Here is a 12,365-nt window from a genome sequence, read left to right on the forward strand (position 1 = left end):
GAAAATGGTATAGGTGCAATATATTCTGAACAAAAGGCTAAATTAATTGTAAATAATGTGGTTACGGAACAATTTAAGATAGAAAAAGGAACACGACAGGGGTGCCCAATTTCCCCATTGCTTTTTATATCGGTCCTGGAGGTTCTGCTCAATATGATCAGAAGAGACCGGCAGGTTAAAGGTATACAGGTCGGAGCTAAACAATATAAATTGAGAGCATTTGCAGGTAACCTAGTTTTGACGTTACAGGAGCCAGAGTCTAGTACCAAAAGAGTATTAGAATTAATTCAAGAGTTTGGTCAGGTGGCAGGATTTAAATTGAACAAATTAAAAACTAAGGTTTTGGAGAAAAACTTAACATCATTGGAAAGAGAGAAGTTCCAGAATGAAACAGGTTTGACTGTGGTTAAGAAAGTGAAATACTTGGGGATTAATATGACAGCTAAAAATGGAAATTTGTTTAAAGATAACTATGAAAAATGCTGGACGGAAGTTAAAAAAGATTTAGAAATTTGGTCAAACTTGAAGCTTTCCTTGTTAGGTCGAATTGCTGTTATAAAGATGAATGTATTGCCAAGAATGTTATTTTTGTTTCAATCATTGCAAATTTTGGACAAAATGGACTGTTTCAAGAAGTGGCAGAGAGACATTTCTAGATTTGTCTGGCAGGGCAAGAAGCCCAGAATAAAATTTAAAATATTAACTGATGCAAAGGATAGAGGTGGATTTGCCCTGCCAGACTTTAAACTCTACTATGAATCAGCGGCATTTTGCTGGCTGAAAGAATGGCTGCTTCTTGAGAACACAGACATTTTGGATTTAGAAGGTTTTAATAACGTTTTTGGGTGGCATGCATACTTGTGGTATGACAAGGTTAAAGCACATAAAGCATTTAAAAATCATATTGTCAGAAGAGCATTGTTTAATGTCTGGATAAGATATAAAGATTTACTTGAAAATAAAACCCCAAGGTGGTTGTCACCGATGGAAGCAAAGGCCCAGAAAAAGCTCAATATGGAGGCCAAATGGCCGAAATATTGGGAAATTTCGGAACAAGAAGGAGATAAACTGAAATTACAGAGTTTCGAGAAATTAAAAAGTAAAGTGAGAGATTGGCTCCATTATTATCAGATAATGGAGGCCTACAATTTGGATAAAAAAGTTGGCTTCCAGGTGGGAAATACTAAACTGGAAACAGAACTGTTAGAACCCAAAACCAAGATTTTTGTCAAAAATGTATAACTTGCTGTTGAAATGGAATACTCAGGATGAAACGGTTAAATCTGTCATGATTAAATGGGCACAAGATGTTGGACATAATATTAATTTTGCTGACTGGGAACAGTTGTGGACCACCGGAATGAAATTTACGGCATGTAATGTCTTAAGAGAAAATATTATGAAAATGATTTACAGGTGGTACATGACCCCAGTCAAGCTCGCAAAAATCTATCTATCATTTGCCCGATAACAAATGTGGGAAATGTAAAGAAATGGAAGGTACATTCTTTCACCTTTGGTGGACGTGCCCAAAGATTAAGGCTTTCTGGGAGATGATATATAATGAACTGAAAAAGGTATTTAAGTATACCTTCCTGAAAAAAACAGAGGCCTTTCTCCTGGCCAATTGGTGCCAAAGAAGGACAGAACTTTTTTTATGTATGCAACGACAGCAGCAAGAATACTTATTGCAAAGTATTAGAAGACGCAAGATTTGCCCACTTTGGGAGAATGGCAGATGAAGCTGATTGACTGTATGGGACTGGCAGAAATGGCTGGCAGAATCCGTGACCAGGGAGAAGAGTCGGCAGAGGATGATTGGGAAAAATTTAAGGACTATTTACAAAAATATTGCAAAATTAAGGAATGTTTTAGTATTGCTGTCCATGAGATCTCACCCAGCACTTCCCTAAGTTTTATGAAGTCGGCTTTCTTAAAGTCAAGAAATTGAGTCCTAGTATGCTTGGCTGCTCCTTTCCGCTGTATAGTAAACTTCAGAAGAGCATGATCACTCGCGCCTAATGATCCATCCACATCTACCCCACTAACCAGGTCATCAACATTGGTTAGGACCAGATCTAAAATGGCTGTTCCTCTTGTTGCTTCTCCCACTTTCTGGACAATGAAGTTGTCTGCAAGGCCAGTGAGGAATCTGTTTGACCTTATGCTCTTGGCTGAGTTTGACGTCCAACAAATATCCGGGTAATTGAAGTCCCCCATTACTACTATCTCCCTTCCTTTTGCATGCTTGGCCATCTGTTCCAGGAAGGCATCATCTATGTCCTCCGTTTGGCTTGGGGATCTATAGTAAACTCCCACAATGAGGTCTCTGTTATTCTTCTCTCCCTTAATTTTGACCCAAATGCTCTCACTTTGGCTTTGAGGATCTAAATCTTGGATCTCTTCACAGGTATACACATCCCTGACATATAACGCCACTCCTCCTCCTTTCTTGTCTGGTCTGTTTCTCTGAAATAGATTGTATCCCCCCATTATTACATTCCAATCGTGGGACTTATCCCACCAGGTTTCAGTGATGCCTATTATGTCATATTTAGTTTGCTGTACCAAGAGCTCAAGCTCATCTTGTTTATTTCCCATGCTTTGCGCATTAGTGTACAGACATTGAAGTCCATTAATCATTCCCCCGTGTCTCTTATTTAAGGATTTTTTCCTCCCACCACTAGGTCCACGTGCTGTTTGCTCCATTTGGTCTATGACATTTGGATGATCATCTTCATTCATTGATAGTCTCCTACCTTCAGGAGCACTGTCTCCCTCCCCCACATTAGTCAGTTTAAAGCCCTCCTGATGAGGTTTCTGAGATTTTTGGCAAAAACATTTCTCCCAACCGTTGTGAGGTGCAGCCCATCACTTGCCAGAAGTCCATCTTCAAGAAACTGCAGTCCGTGATCTAAGAATCCAAACCGTTCCTGTTTACACCATTTGCGAAGCCAGCTGTTCACTTCCACTATTTTCCCCTCTCTCCCTGGGCCACGTCGTTCAACTGGGAGGACAGATGAGATGACAATTTGTGCATTTAGTTGCTTCAATTTCCTGCCGAGAGCCTCGTAGTCTCTTTTGATCTTCTGGAGGCTATTGCTTGCAGTGTCATTGGTTCCCACATGAACCAAGAGGAAGGGGTATTTGTCAGTGGGTTTTATGATTCCTTGCAGTCGTTCAGTTACATCTTGGATCTTAGCCCCGGGGAGACAGCACACTTCCCGAGACATCTTGTCAGGCCCACAGATCACTGCTTCTGTTCCCCTCAGTAGGGAATCCCCTATCACCACTACACGCCTCCTCTTGGGTTTGGTCGGGGTTCTTCCGTGAGCTGTCCGTTCCAAGGTCGCCTGTGTTGGGAAACTGCCAGGGAGATAACGTCCATCACGGCCCCCAAGCCGGAGTTCGGAGATTCCATCGGCCTCCCGTAGTCACGCAGATCCAACAGTTAGGGGCACAAAGCCTTTGGAATTCCTAGCCACATTCCAGGGCTTGGTGCACCCTCTTTCAGCAGAAAGCACAGTCAAAAGCTTGCACCGCAGAAGAGCAGAAGAGCATTTTTACAGACTTTATTTAGAACATGAACAGAACAAAAGAAAACACGTCCATTCTCAGTCAGCGTCTCTGACCATCTGACAAAAACGAAAGGAATATCTGAACAAAAACATCCTGTGATCAGGACATGCGCAGACTCTGTGACTCCCCAAAGCCTGCTCCCTTTAAGGTGGAACGGAAATATCCTAACATCCTCCCCCTTTCCGTGTAACCTGTTGTACCTGTGGTTCACCCAATTGCAACCTTTGTACATAAACCTTAAGTTGTTCTTTGTTAACAACCTTAGACAACAGATCAGCAGGAATTTCATTTCCTGCCATGTAGGACACCCGAATCAGTCCTTTCTGAATACACTCTCTTGCACGATGTAGCTTAATCTGCAAGTACTTGGTTCTCTGCTTGCAACTCTCCGAGTTCAGCAAAGCCAAACAAGATCTATTGTCTTGATACACTTGTACAGGACATTTCACAGACACTCTGATGTCCTTAAACAGTTGCATCAACCATTCACAATCCATGAGTGAAAATGACAGAGCATTGAGTTCTGCTTCACAGGAACTTAGGCTCACTGTTGTCTGCTTCCTGCACAACCAGTCAAACAGGCAGTGGTTGTACATGTAGCATACTCCAGAAGTGCTTGTACCATCCGTGGTGTCACTTCCAAAACTTGCATCTGCAAAGATTTCAAGACCTCCAGTCTTCTGACTGGTGAACCTCAGCCTGTAGTGCATAGTCCCTTTCAAATAGCGGGCTATGCGCTTCAGAGCTTTCCAATCCTGAACCGTAGGATTGTTGGCATGTCTGCTAAGCAGATTACAGCTTACAGCTATGTCAGGTCTTGAACATCTGGCAATGAAATTTAGCTTGCCTAGAATGCATCTGTATAGCGTTGTGTCAGAAAACGCTTCAGCAGTACTGTCTACCTGGTAACCTGTCACCATCGGTGTGTCTGCTGGGTTTGCATCAACCAAATTCAACCTGGTTAATACATCAGCAATTTTCTGTGTTTGGTGTACCAGAAAATTACCTGCTTGGTCCTTCTCCACCTGCAGAGAAAGATAGTTGGGTACCTCACCAAGATCCTTCATGTCAAAGTGCTCCTTCAGTTGAGCTAGGGTGCTTTGGTAAAATGCCTGATTCTTCCAAAACATCAGAAGATCATCAACAAAACATAAACAATACAGTTTGTTTTGCCCCTCCTCCTTGACAAACACACATGGATCAGCTTTGCCCTGGTGAAAACCTAGAGAAAGCAATGTCTCAGTGAGTTTTGTGTTGCAACACCTGGCACTCTGCTTGAGACCATATAAGGATTTCCGCAGTTTACAGACCATTCCCTTCTGTATCTCCATCCCATCAGGTGGAAGCATGAGACCATATAAGGATTTCCGCAGTTTACAGACCATTCCCTTCTGTATTTCCATCCCATCAGGTGGAAGCATGTACAGCTCCTCCCCCAAAACCCCGTACAAAAAAGCTGTATTAATGTCATGATGGGTAACATGCAGTTTCTCCTCCGCAGCGATCTTGAGCATTAGCCGTATGCTCTCATATTTGACTGTGGGAGAGTAGGTCTCGTGGTAATCCTGTCCTGGTACCTGTGAAAAACCTCTGGCAACCAATCTGGCTTTGTGTCTGACTACCTTGCCATTCTGGTCTGTCTTGGCCTTGAAGACCCATTTGCTGCCAACCAGTCTCATTCCTGGGACTACCGGTACCAGTTCCCAAGTTTGGTTCCTGTTCAAGGAATCAACTTCAGCCTTCATGGCATTAAGCCAAGGCTCAGCATCTTTAGAGGTTAACTCCTGAACCTCTTTGAAGCTTGAAGGTTCCCATACCTTCTCTGAGCTACCAAGAACAGCAGTTGCTGTCTTAGCAAACTCATCAGCATACCTCTTTGGAGGTCTGCCCTTGGTCGCCCTTTCAGATCTACGTACTAGACGCAAGTCTTCTGGACTCATCTCCTCTTTCTTAGGAGAAAAGTGACCAATGGTGAACAGTGGTTCTTCCAGTTCATTGTCAGACGCATCAGATGGTCTGACTGAGGCCTTTGCGCTCTGGTAGTCTGCTGTGTCATCACTTTCACTGACATCAGCAGCAGCGCCGCCCACTGAACTGGAATCCGAACTCTGATCATCATCATCATCATCATCATCATCTTCATCCTCATCATCAGCAGCAGCAGCTTTCTCATCTTTAGCTGCTTGCTTGACATCACCTTCATCCTCCTCTGGGTAACTCTGGAAAATTCCCACATTTTCCCCCCACTTAGGATTGTACTCAACACTCCTTGTGAACTTAATGGACTTAGAGTCAGTCATCCATACCCTGTATGCACCTTTTTCGTACCCCATGAACAAACCATGTGCCCCACGCTTCCCAAGCTTGTTGGTTTGTTGTGTGCGTACCCACATGTCCGAACCAAAGATTTTCATGTGTTTGGTGTTGGGTTTCTTGCCAAACATCTTCTCATAGGGGGTACAACCAATGGGTGATGACAATCTGCGATTAAACGCGTAAACAAAATTCCCCAGAGCCTCCCCCCAAAACTTATCAGGGAGATTGGCATCATGCAACAAGGTTTTTATTCCTTGCAGCAATGTTTGATTTGCTCTCTCCGCAAGACCATTCATCCATGGCGATCTGGGCGTTGACATGTCATGCTGGATTCCCTTCTCAGTCAGGAAAGCTTCAAACTGCTGAGAAGTGAACTCCCCGCCCCGATCAGTAAACAAAGAAGAAATACGTTTACCGTGCACATTCTCCAACCAAGCACAGAATGCCTTAAACTTCGGAAACGCTTGCGATTTCTGTTCGAGCAAATACACATGAATGTACCTGGAAAAAGAATCAATCAGAATCATGAAGTACCTTGCTCCTCCTAAAGAGGGCGCAAGTGGACCAACCAGGTCCGCATGTACTAGCTGGTAGGGTTTGGAAGCCTGCCTGCTAGACTCCTTGCCTTTTGGAGCAACCTTCACTTTGTTCTCTGCACAAGATACACACTTCATGTGAAATTTACAGGGTTTGATGTTCAAACCCTCAACCACCTCTGGCATCTTGGCCAGTGCCTTCCAAGAGAGGTGACCAAATCTTCGATGCGCATCGTGAATGCAACCTGCATGAAGAACTTTGTTAGTTTGTGCAACACAACAAGAATCAGCCTTAGATACAACAGCAGTGTCATCATAAGATATATGGAACAAACCATCCATAAACTTTGCATGCAAATAGTCCTCTTTTCCTTTACTGATGACACAGATGCTCCTCTTGAAGGAAATCTGAAAACCACGCCCAGTAAGCTGTGGGACGCTCAGCAAGTTGCTTGCAGCTCCTGGAACAAAAAGTACATTACTGATGGTAGTGTGCAGACTTGCAAGTTTCACAGTCCCTTCTCCTGCAATTTGCAACGTCCTTCCATCAGCCAGGTGGATCTCACCTTCCTGAGGCTTGAAGGAGATAAAGAGATGGCGATCCTTCGAAATGTGGCGCGTACAGCCTGAATCAACAACAAAGCTGCCTTTGGCTGTTGGAGCAGTCCTTACAGCAAGCAAACCCTTGTTTTCCACTGGTGTGGGCTTTTGCAGCTTGCCCCCCTGTTTCTGGTCAGCAGACGTGCCTTTAGCCTTTGGTGAAGCTGAGCCAGCAAACAACGCTTTGTTTTTCCCTTGCGCGGGCTCTTCACCCTCCCTCTGCTCCTGGCCATCTGCAGGCGGCTGCCTGTGTTTACCTTTGCCTTTCCGGCCTCTGCAAAGGCGATGGCCTTGGTTCTCACGAGAACCAGAGCTCTCAGCTGCCGACTCCTTGGCTCCCCCTGGAGGCTGGAATGCTGCCTGGGATGACGTGACGGTCAGCTCCCCCTGCAGCTTGCAACCGGTGCCCTCAGCATCCCTACATTCATTCGCATTCTGGGAAACAGCTAGGACCTCCGATGCAGTCAAACTCTGGGCTGGGATTATTGGCTTGTGAGCTTTCATCAAAGCAGTCCACATCCCACGTGCAGTGGTGTTGCCAGCCAGCGTCTTAATTTCCTCAAGAGATACGGATAGGACTATTACGTCTATCGCTTTCGAATCATGCGATTTCCATCTCTCTGTCAGAGGAACCGGAGGGGGCTCAGAAACGACATGCCACACCCCAAACTGACGCAGCAAACTCTCACACCATTTTGCCCAGGTTTCATAATTCTGCCCATCCAACTTAGGGCATTCAGCATTTGCCTTTGGGCACTGAGTGGCCTCTGAAGCTTCAAAAGCGTGGAAAAACTCCATTCCAGCTTTTACAATTAGCCGTGAGTCTATTTTAACTCGAGAGACTCCTTATCTTGGCAGCCATTAATCACGAAGCCTTTTTGGCTCAGCTCGCAGGCCAATTAGGCCTTGCCGGAGATCAAAGGCTCCTTGCGAGGTAAAACAGAAAAGCGTCCCTTTCCTTTCGCTTTTCCCCCAACATACCTCAAACGCAGTCTGTTGCAGCTTTACTCTCCTGTAGGTGCTATGAATCTGGGCCCGGAACCTTGTTGTTGGGAAACTGCCAGGGAGATAACGTCCATCACGGCCCCCAAGCCGGAGTTCGGAGATTCCATCGGCCTCCCGTAGTCACGCAGATCCAACAGTTAGGGGCACAAAGCCTTTGGAATTCCTAGCCACATTCCAGGGCTTGGTGCACCCTCTTTCAGCAGAAAGCACAGTCAAAAGCTTGCACCGCAGAAGAGCAGAAGAGCATTTTTACAGACTTTATGCTTTTCTGCTCTTCTGCGGTGCAAGCTTTTGACTGTGCTTTCTGCTGAAAGAGGGTGCACCAGCCTAGGAATGCAGCCTGAATTTCCAAAGGCTTTTGTGCCCCTAACTGTTGGATCTGCGTGACTACGGGAGGCCGATGGACGTCCAGAACTCCGGCTTGGGGGCTCATGATGGACACTAATGGATCCAACAGTTAGGGGCACAAAGCCTTTGGAATTCCTAGCCACATTCCAGGGCTTGGTGCACCCTCTTTCAGCAGAAAGCACAGTCAAAAGCTTGCACCGCAGAAGAGCAGAAGAGCATTTTTACAGACTTTATTTAGAACATGAACAGAACAAAAGAAAACACGTCCATTCTCAGTCAGCGTCTCTGACCATCTGACAAAAACGAAAGGAATATCTGAACAAAAACATCCTGTGATCAGGACATGCGCAGACTCTGTGACTCCCCAAAGCCTGCTCCCTTTAAGGTGGAACGGAAATATCCTAACATCCTGCACATTCTCTGAGGACTGACTTTGCTCCTCGTCTTCATATACCTGATCGACTGTAATGAGGGAGAGATCCTCAAATGGAGTCTGCTCTTCGTCTTCCATGCTAGGGGAGAGGACCTCAAAGTGATTGTGTATTTCTAAACAATCAGAGTGAACCCTGGGCCTCCTACTTCTTTGAGTCACGTTTCTCCATATATCTGGCTCCTGTGTTGGTGAACTAGCCTCCTTCTCAGGGGGAGTCCCCTGTCTCCTCCTTGGTGGAGACGGTGTGCTCTGTTGCTTCCAAGAAGAGCTCCAGCTCTCTAATTCTTTGGAGCGTAGCTACATGTTCCTCCAGTTGCTGGACTTTGTCTTTTAAAAGGGCAATCAACATGCAATTACTGCAGGTAAAGCTGCCTGCAACCTTTGGCAAGATGGCAAACATTGCGCAGGAATTGCAGGCGACTGCAGCTGTTCCCTCCCCTTCCATCTTGAGATCGTGTCGTTGGGGGTGGCTACAGAGGTCCTCCATCATAAAAAGCTTGAAGACAGGACAAATAACTCCCCCCCCCAAAAAAAAGTCCAGAAGACGACGCAAGTAATCAAAGCTTTTCAGCGAGTGTATGCTGATGTGATTGGTCCTCTAGCACCATCTAGAGGCAATGCAAGATATTATCTTGTGTGTGTGGATTATTTCTCTCATTATGTGTGGGTATATATATTGCAGAAACCACAAGAAGCCTTAGAAAGGTTTAAAGAATTTTGTGACAAGGTTAAGAATGTTCATAATGCTAACATTGATTGTCTTTTCACAGATGAAAAGCCAGTTTTTCTTTTACAGGATTTTCAGGATTTCCTGGATAAGAAAGGGATAAGGCACAAGACACAAGACTGCTGTTTCTGCAGAAGCATGGAACAGAAGTGTCTGTGTGCAAGTGAACAAAGAATTGTAAAATGGCATGAAGGCACAATTGCTGAGTTCACATTTGCCACATGAGTATTGGGCGGAGTCGATATTGTGTTATTGTTAGTCTTGATTGAGAAAGGTTTCAAAAGATTTGGGAAGTTCTCCTTTTGAGAAGCTGTTCCGTAGAAAACCTTGTGTTGCCCATTTTAAGGTTTTTGGGTCTCATGTGAAGACAGAAGCTCCAGGTGGAGTAAAGAATGCTAGAGGCATTTTTGTGGGTTATGAAAAGGGTCTCTACAGAGTAATTTTGTCTGAATCTGGTCAGGTGATTCTCAAAAAATTTCTAGAGAGTGCTCCTGAACAGGAGAGAGTAATTGTTCACACATTTCCCACTGAGGACAATTCAGATGTTGATGATGATTTTACTGATTACAGTGGTACTCAGAGTGACAGTGATAGCTCAAAGAGCTCAGTTGACACAGTCATTGAGAGGAAATCTCACACAATGGCTAGACCTTCACAAATGAAGGATGAACCACTGTTTACTATTGGAACTGGTTCTCCAAAGAGTCCTGAGACTGAACCAGTGAGCAAAGAGGATCAGCACCTCATACGTAGGTCTGAGAGAGTTACAAAGGGTGTACCACCCAAGAGGTATTCAAAAGAGTTTGCTAACTTAGCTGTTGCGTGTGTTACTATTGTTGACAAGTCAAGACAGGTTGAAGCTGTGTCTAAGTCAGAGACAAAGACACAACAGGGAGTTGCTAAGTGTAACACTACATTCCCTAGCCAAGGTCATGCAGATGCACTCATTCCTTGGAAGTCAGACTACCAGAGAGGTACACTGGGGAAACCAGTGGCGGGTAGTTCCAAGGGTGGAACTGAAACAACAGGGGAGTGTTATATGTATAACAACTGTTTGTTTTCTTCTCTGGATCACGCTTTGCTCGCAGCGCACATTGATTCATATGGGGGAGTATGTTACGATATAGAAGCAATGCGGCCGCGAGCTGGTAGCTTGAAAGCAAAACATAATGGGAATGTTGGGACTGTTCCATGGGAAACAGAGGGACAGTCAATTCACAGTGCAGAGGGCGCCGGAATTAGCTGAGAGTGTAATATGAGCTGTACAGGAAGTACAGGTGGAGTTTGTCTCTCGGCTGTTGGAGTTTGAAGAGAGCAGTCGTGTTTTTCTGTAACGCTGCAAAGACAGAAATAAAGGCATGTAAATACGTTTCTGTCTATCTCTTTCCCCTGCCGGGGGGGGGGGCAGGAAAGAGGGGTGTGTTCTTCTCACGCTGAGAAGGATCGCCTATCGCGACCTAGCAATGCAGACAGGGAGGTCATCAGGAGATCAAGCCAGGTGCCTGGAGAGTTGCCAGTTTCTCCTGATAAAGGCTTGATTCCCAACAGTATCCACAGGTTTATCCACATGCTCGACAGTGGGGAGCACCAAGTGGGGGGTGTCACCTCCTATCTGCTCTTGGCTTGCAGTTATATCTTGTACGCCTGCCCCAAATGAGTACTACGTGGAGAAGATACACCCACTTGAAGAGTCGAATGCACCAGCGTACACTATGGGCCTTCGAACGCACTACTGGGTGAGCAGCCCAAACCCAGCACCCAACCAATACACCCTTCCACAGACACTGGGTCCAAAGCTGCCTGTCAAACCTGCAGCTCCCTGCCTCTCAATGGCATCCAGTGCCTCTGTGTGGGGCTATGCTAAAGACCTGGTGAGAGGGCCTGGCCCGGCAATGAATACCATACCTGAACCAGATGTTTACCTGTGCCACCAGCCATCCTACAGCATCTCCCAAAGATTTGCTTCCTCCAGCAAGAACTATACACCAGGACCCCCTGACTACAATGCGGAGCTGGTCACCACCGACAAACCCAGAGCCCCACAGTTCAGTCTTGGGATTCGTCACTCTGAGTATTCTCATGGCACACCTCCAGTTTGTTTACTCAAAGAGTGAGGGTGGACTCACAGGCCACAGAGGTGACTTGCCCCTTTGGGTAGACCCACCTCCAAATAATTCCATTGTGACACAGTGTCAGGAAGCAGGTGTAAATAGCTTGTTTCAGAGGGAGAGATTCTGATGAACTTTGAACACGTTTGGGCTATGCCAGGGTCAGGTAATTGGGGAGGGGGACTAGATAGCCCTCCTTGGTGAGACAGGGGGTCTGCCTTGGTTCTTGGCAAAATCCTTTCTCTATCCTTCCTCCTTCCAGTGTGCATTACTAGTGAAGTGTTTCTCACCCCACCACTTAATTCGCTTTCTGTTACAGAAGATTATTGGGAAGAAGGCTAAGATGCTCTTTTTGCTCATATAAGAAATAGTTTTATAATTTTATAAGTATTACCTTTTTTTTTTACAAAGCTCCATAAATATTTATTTTCCTTGCTACTATTCTATTTACACTGAGAATGAAATGCAAAATGAGAGAGCTGTTTTTAATATTGTGTTTTACCAGTGTATATTGAAGAGCCTTCCAAAGAGTGAATTTATAGGGCAGTCTATGTAACTTGTTTACATGTTACTTGCTTTGCGTAAGTAAGTAAATAAATAAATCCAATTTAGATCGCAGTTTTGGATTTTGTCAGCTTGGGATGACTAATGTACCTTCTAACATGCCTATCATCAAACCACATTCATTATGCTCTCAATTGATAAATGTAGGC

General features: G+C 45.1%; 1 pseudogene across 1 annotated transcript in view; it reads left to right on the forward strand.

Moving 5' to 3' along the window:
* LOC308577981 (protein CIMAP1C-like) overlaps positions 1-11,658 on the forward strand; it is a 32,981-nt pseudogene extending 21,323 nt beyond the window's left edge. The window contains exon 5 of the transcript in view: positions 11,174-11,658. The product of the transcript in view is annotated as a protein CIMAP1C-like (transcript). The remainder of the gene's footprint in view (positions 1-11,173) is intronic.
* Positions 11,659-12,365: the final 707 nt, after the last annotated feature.

The sequence above is a fragment of the Podarcis bocagei genome (assembly GCF_964188305.1).
Source record: "Podarcis bocagei genome assembly, chromosome: W".
NCBI lineage: Eukaryota > Metazoa > Chordata > Lepidosauria > Squamata > Lacertidae > Podarcis > Podarcis bocagei.